The following is a 7,807-nucleotide window of genomic DNA, read 5'->3' as shown; positions in this document are numbered from 1 at the left end:
TGTCTTCATGGTGAAAATGACTACCGTATGCAAAAATATGCTATTTTTGTGAAAAAATTCTTGATATTATATTTTACATTTTTTAACATTATGATGCTATAACTTTTTAAAAAATGCATGAATCAATTCTATTCTTTAACAATAAATACTTTATATATACCTCTTTGATTCGATATACTTTTTTTTTTAATCGGACATNTACTTCTTTCATTCGACATACTTTTTTTTAAAATCGGACCATTTCCCTTTATACAGGGGGGGTGCAAACCTTTTAAAATGCGTATAGAAAGTAGAACTTTTTCAACTTAACTTTTGAAAATGTTCCGGAAAGACTGACACTTTTATATATATCTTAAATTAAAGCTTATATAATATACTTTAATTTGAAAAAAAAAATTTGACCTCTGGACTTGTCTTCGTGGTGAAAACGGACATCAAAGTTAAAGAAACACGTACGATTTCCGTGAAAAAATTCTGGATTTTAAATTTTATATTATTTAATTTATATTTTATATAACTTTTGGAAAAAGTATGGATCAATATTATTATTTTTTTATAATAAATATTTATATACCCCTTTCATCTGGCACGCTTTTTTTGTAAATCGGATCATACCCCTTTAACAAGGGGGGTCAAAACTTTAAACATGCGTATTGTTATTAAGATATTTTCAATTTAATTTTTGAAAGTATTCCGGAAATACTGACACTTTTATATATATCTTCAGGGGCGAACGCAGGAAAAAATTTCGGGAGGGGTTTTTGAAAAAAAATGCAAAATGTTCATAAATATAATACATTCAAAAATATTTAATTATTGAAATTTTTTCTATAAAATTATATCTAAGCGACGTGGCACTTTAGCCATAGTATTAATTATCTCTTCGCACGTCACCTCCACGTCTCTGTAAATGTTTAAGAGCATCAAACCATTTAATCGATCTTCACCCGTCTTGTTTCTCAAATATGTTTTTAATCTTCGAAGACAAGAAAAAGACCGTTCACTGGTAGCCGCTGAAACCGGTAAAGTCGCACCAACTTGTAAAAATCTATGTATTGTTGGATATAATGTAGAATCGCAATGGTTTAGAGCATTTATAAATGTTTTCGGCCATTTATCTTTTGTAATTTTTAAACTATGCCTAAAACAACAACGCATTTTATGTTTTAATAAAGATTTAAAAAAATACTTTTATTCATAATAGATAAATTGTTACCTGCGCCACATGGTCAGCTCAGCTATAAAATTATCAGTTGATCCCTTGATATCATTTGGCCATTCTTTTGCAAATGTACTTACTGTTTCACTGATTTCTTTTGTATTCAGCTCAGAACACTTAGTAGGAAGAATATTTTGAATTTTTGAAAGTAGTTCCCGGTGTTCAAAAAATCTTATTTTTAACTGCATTGATAAGTGGTTCAAAAAAAGAAGAAATATGGACTGACGGAAATATGCCCCTCAAAACCTCCTTCGTAATTGTCTCGATTCTTCTGTACTCCAACATTACGCGGAGGTACTAAATTAATATCCATTTTGTCCGCCATTTCTTTTGCTTCTAAAAACAAATCTTTGAATTTCAATTCCGAATCACAACGCATCGCATTGATTTCATCATACACGAGGTTTGCATAATCAATGCAATTGCTAAGATCACAATCTTCCTTTTGTAAAAAAACACTGAGATTTTTCATAATGCTGAATATTGGCTTCACTACTTTTAAAGCTATAATAAATTGTGGTGTTTGTATCGATGTAAGCAGGGCATGAGGTTTAACTCCGTCAGTTATCAAATTATTTTCATCCATGTACTCTAACGATGAGCAGATATGTTCATATACATCGTTAAACAAACTGAGTGAATCCAAATGTTCAACCTATCGCGTTTCGCATAATTTAAGAAGACGCGTTTGTTTTGCACTTGGGCAAGACTGTTGAATTTTGTTTTTCAAAACTAGGCCTGCCTTATTAGATAGGCGAAATAAATTTACAACCTCTTTAATTGTACCAATGCAATTTCGGATGGCTGGTATTTTACACGCGTGTGTAATGGCTAAATTCAAATTATGATTAGCGCAGTGGACGTAAATAGCTTCCGGATATAATTCTCGAACTTTGGCAGCACATCCGTTGAATTTTCCGCTCATTGCTCGCGCTCCATCATAGCCTAAAATATTTTTAAAATTTAAAATATAACCTTATACATATAAAAGTATAACTTAATAATTATTTACACATACCTTGTCCTCTCATATTAACCAGGTTTATGCCAATGTACTTCATCTTGGTCAACAGCGTATTCGCAAGCCCCTTTCCGATAACGTCCTCAACAGGAATAAAACACAAAAAGTCTTCTCGAATAATATAATCATCGTCAATTTTATCAACAAATCGAGCGCATATTGAAAACTGTTCAATGCCACTCACATCTGTACTTTTGTCAGCAATGACAGAAAAATATCCAGATTTGTTTACACGTTGCACAATATTTGTCGTTATTTGTTTCCCTGCTGCATCAATTATTTCATTTTGAATGCGATAACTTAAATACATTGAATTTGCACCCGCAGTATTCAAATGATTGGCCAAAACCTGATCACCGCTGTTTAGGGAATAACGAAGTAACGCTCTGAAATTTCCGTCGTTTTCTTGTGGCATTTTTAATGATAAAGGTCCTTGATCTCGATGACTCCTTATTGCTAATCCCTGCCTACCACACAGCAAAACTGCTCGGATGATCGGAATTAACTTTTTCCTGTTTTCGAGTTGCTGTATTTTCCGTCCTTTGTCAATTTCGCTGATCACATCACATTTCCGGTTTTCGTAAATCATTTTAAAATTTTGTCCATCCTCCATGGCATCAAGGTGATATTTTTTTGTTTGGTGTTCTTTGAATTTTTCGAGCGCTTTCTTCCATTCTCGAAACGCAGTCTGCACTAACATATTTGAGCTCTGATGACTCCCTTTTCCAACAAAATTTGATCCAAATGAGACACAATAACGGCAGTAAGCTCCGTCTTCTGCAGCAGAATACACCAACCATGCAAATAAGCGCAACCAAGAATGCTGAAATTTTAAATTTCGTTTGCCACAAGTCGGAAACTTGAAGTTGATATCAAGTACCCAATAATGTTCAATTACTTCATATTTTTCAAAATCGTTCAACTGCTTATGAGAAAAATTTGCGATATCATTTGGAAAAATCTATAAAATAATTATAAGTAAATTATATTTACTAGTTTATTTCATGTTAAAGGACCATGAAAGAAATAAAAAAACTGTAGCACAGGAGGTCGGTGTAAAGTCTTGTCTGGGTATAGAAGTGATGGGACATAATTATAGCTGACAGTGATTAAAAACCATTATCATAAAGAACGCTTCGATACAAATCAGGAGAAAGTGTTAAATTTTTTAGCTTAAATTAGATTATTGCAAAAAGTAACATAAACTCGTATTTCTACAAGAATATCCTGATTAAAAGTATGATTTTTTAAGTATAAAAATAATGACAACTTATTTAGTCAGCAGCAGTGCTCGAAATGGGGAAAAAAAGTAGGGGAGCTCAGTCCCCCTGCGCACCTCCCCAATTCGAGCACTGGTCAGCAGTTAAAACAAAAATTTATATCAGAAAAAAATTAAAATATTTTGTAGGGGAAAGAGAGTCCCCACCTCAAACACCCCATATTTATAATTTATTTATGTATAAAATTTGTTCTTATTTATAAATAATTAACAAACAAGAGTCAGTAGTTATTTTAAAATAATGTAAAAAGTTCAAACATTCGTAGAGGGTGCTCCCCTTAACAACCTGAATTTTAAACTGATTATTGATTTGTTTATAATTAAAAAAGTAATTCTGTAACAATGAAGTTTTACATTTAAAATACATTTANACAATGAAGTTTTACATTTAAAATACTTAAGAAAATTCGTTATTTTTGAAAAAAACTAGTTCTTTATTTTTCAACTTTAAAATTCATTAAGCTTAAAACATAAGTCCAAGTCCCTCAGTTTTTTTACAAAAGAAAGTATATTACATAAACTTTAATTTAAGCTATTTATAAAAGTGTCAGGTTTTCCGGAACATTTTCTAAAGTTGAGTTGAATAAAAATTATTTTCAAAAATAAGTTGAACTTTCAAAACAATTTTCTGGAGACTTCAATTTTTATAAACAATACATTTCTTCCGCCGGTAACAACATACGGTTGCCGAGTTGGTAAAACTCATCTTTTACACACTTAGGGTACGAGGTTCCAACCCGCGTATGGCAATATANTGGGGTACGAGGTTCCAACCCGCATATGGCAATGAATTTTTTGCATTTTTTCTTAATTCTTTTTAAGTTAGTATAAATTTTTAACTCATTTAGATTCAATAACTTCAATAAAGATCAATGATCAAATCACTTTAGTCGCCCCTTGCAAGAAGAAATTTCTTATTCGTATTAAAATTATTTTACTATATTTTAAGTTTTAACTTCGATGCAAAGCTGAGAAGATATTTTTTTGTGACTATCATTTATTTTCTCTGCTCTAAGTTGACCTACTTTTTTCAACGATACGTCAAATGACTACATATCGTATCTAGTTGAAGATATNAATGACTACAATTCGTATCTAGTTGAAGATATTACCCTCAAAAATTGAAAAAAAAATTCTAATTTATCAATTAAACAGTTAGTTATTACATGTTCTCCAAAAAGACCANAATTAAACAGTTAGTTATTACATCGTCTCCATAAAGACAATTAAAATCATTAATTTCTAATGTTTTCAAAATATTTATTAACGAATGAAGTTTGATATAATAGGTTTCAACTACAAAATTAAATCATTTTACTTTGTAATGTAATAAATTTTTTACTGTATTTGTGTGTGCTACTACTAGACTAAATTATTCAAAATTTTTTGGTAACATATTGTAATCTTTTTAACAACTTTGTTCTGATTGGTTCATTTAGTTGAAGTAAATCATTAAAGTTAATTAAGTTCTCAATATTTCAATTGTAGAATCTTTTCAAACAACAACNATTAAAATTAATTAAGTTCTCAATATTTCAATTATAGAATCTTTTCAACAAACAACAAAAGTTCCTAGGAAATTATTACTATTACTTCTATTTAAGTTATCTATTACCATAAAAATGCAAAAAAATATTGAGCTTTTCTGATAAATTTACAATAAATAGTAATTATAAAACTTTCTGACTGCATATTGATCTTAACGATACAATTTTTTTAATTGTTATAAAATTTTCTATTTTATGATGTCAATGTTAAACTTACCAATTGAGCTAAAAGTTATGGTAAAATAAATTTTTTTTTTTATTATAAACATTTACAACAATCAACTTTAAACGATTAACAAAATAGGTTAAATATGTCATTTTCCTTATTTTTAACTTATTAATAATCAAATTAATATTAAATATTATATCAAATCAGTATTAATTTAAAACAATTTTTTTTGTTCTTAATTATTTTTTTTTATATGTAAAAACTATTTTTTAATAATATTAAAACTTAGAAGTTATAGAAAAAGTCTAATTGCACATTTTAAAACATCGCGAAAAGTTGATTTAGAATAGTATATTTTTGTTTCTGATGGAAGTTCCTTGTAGTCCAGTGTATAAAACTTATAACTTTGTTAATTGTTATAACTTTATCAAAAATGACCAAATCAGTATATTTTTTTTTATTTAGATGCATGTCTTTATCTATCATTTGGTTTTTTTTATAAATCTAACCCTTTACCTGCCCACAAGAGGGATTCAAAATATTAACTTTTTTTTTTTTAGTTAAAGTAAATCATTAAAATTAATTCAGTTCTGGATATTTCAATAGTAGAATCTTTTTAAATATCAAAAATTACTTAGAAATGATTACTATGATTTCTATTTAAGTGTTCTATTACGATAAAAATGCAAAAAATAATGAGTTTTTCTGATAAATTTACAATAAATAATAATTATAAAACTTTCTGACTGCATATTAATCTTAAAAATAACATTGTTTTAATTCTCATAAAATTTTCTATTTAATGATTCATTCTAGTCAACGAAGGAGTAATTTTGCAGAATAGCAGAAAAAATTCCCAACAAACTTTTTTTTTTTTTGTTTTAATTAGGCAATTGGTGGATTATTCCAAAAGCAACATCAACTCTTATTTCTTTAATTATATCATGATTAGTAGTTCTTTGATTTTAAAATATAATATTTGAATATATACTAATTATAATTATTAAATTTAGTATGAAATTGATATTTAATATTGTAATTTAAACGGAGAAATTATAAAAATAATAAAGAAGTTATATTTTGCTTTACTTTTACGTGTATAAAAATTTAAAGGGCTTGATACAATAATTTTCAATAAAAACTGTTTGTTACTATAAAAAAAATATACTGATTTGGTCATTTTTGATAAAGTTATAACAGTTAACAAAGTTATAAGTTTTATACAGTGGACTACAAATCTTTATCTTTTTGATAAAGATTTATGAAAGTTTATAGTAAAAAAAATTGATTATATTACTATAACTTTTTGCNAATTGAATATATTACCATAACTTTTAGCTCAATTACAAGTTTAAAATTGACATCTAGGCCAGTCAACAAAGGAAAAATTGCGGAAAAAATTTCCAAACAAATTTTGTTTTTTTAAAAGTTGAATTAAAATATGTATAATGACATATTAATAGTTCTCAAGATTGGAATTGAGCTTTTTTTTTAAATCCTCGCAAAAGTTCAAAAATATGAGCTTTCTTAATTTTCTCAAAAAAAAATATTTAACTTACAAAAAAAAGTGTCGTACAAAAGTTGTTTAAAAGTCNTGAAAAATTTTTGATAAAGATTTTTAAAAGTTGAATTAAAATATGTATAATGACATACTAATAGACCTCATTGATTGGAATTGAGGTTTTTTTTACAGCCTCGCAAAAGTTAAAAAATATAAGCTTTTTTAATTTTCTCAAAAAATTTTTTACAAAAAAAAGTTTTGTACAAAAGTTATTTAAAAGACAATTATAAACAAAAAAATTATCACATATTTTTTCATTTAAACAAATATTTTTGGAGTTACATTTAATATGAGTACTAAAATTTATATTCCATTTTTTTCATTTTACGGTTACTTTTTATCATGTTATACTTACATTAGACAAAATGTTATAAATGCATATGTGTGTATGTGTGAGTTTATTTATTTATTGTATCATTAAAGTGTAGTGTATATTAATCTACAACCGATAGAGTAGGTAATTGATTTGACGCTATATTGTTTAAACCCAACTAAACGCTAAATTGTACATTCCCAAACAAAAATCATATTATGTCAATTGCCATCTGGTAATCTATTTCTTTTTCTTTGCCTTAATCCCAACTACTTGGGGTCGGCCACCCTTATTCTAAACTTCCACTTGACATGATCTCCCAAATCTACTATGCTCACATCAGCTATCCTCAAATCGAATTCAATAACATCCCTCAATCTCTTTTTTGATATTCCTCTAGCTCTTCTTCCTTAAATATAATTAAAGAAATAAGAGTTGATGTTGCTTTTGGAATAATCCACCAATTTCTCTAAATGAAACATTATCTACAGATTTGCATCGAAGCGTTTCTTATGAACTTGTCCCATCTATGCCTCGTCCACACTGTGCCTCGACCCCACTGTGCTACCGTTTTTTTAACTTTATAATGCTATAACTTTTTGAAAGATGTATGGATCAATATAAATTTTTTTATAGATGCATGATGTCTTTACCTATCATTTGGTATATATTTTTTTTATATCTGACCCTTTACCTGC

At 27.9% G+C, this 7,807-nt stretch overlaps 1 pseudogene; it reads right to left on the bottom strand.

Moving 5' to 3' along the window:
• Positions 1 to 546: 546 nt before the first annotated feature.
• On the bottom strand, positions 547 to 1,940 carry LOC126899157 (zinc finger MYM-type protein 1-like; annotated as a pseudogene).
• Positions 1,941 to 7,807: the final 5,867 nt, after the last annotated feature.

This window comes from Daktulosphaira vitifoliae, unplaced genomic scaffold (genome assembly GCF_025091365.1).
Source record: "Daktulosphaira vitifoliae isolate Bord-2020 unplaced genomic scaffold, ASM2509136v1 Scaffold_2, whole genome shotgun sequence".
Classification (NCBI taxonomy): Eukaryota; Metazoa; Arthropoda; class Insecta; order Hemiptera; family Phylloxeridae; genus Daktulosphaira; species Daktulosphaira vitifoliae.
Note: the sequence above shows the minus strand (reverse complement) of the source record. Positions and strands in the feature narration are given on the sequence as shown.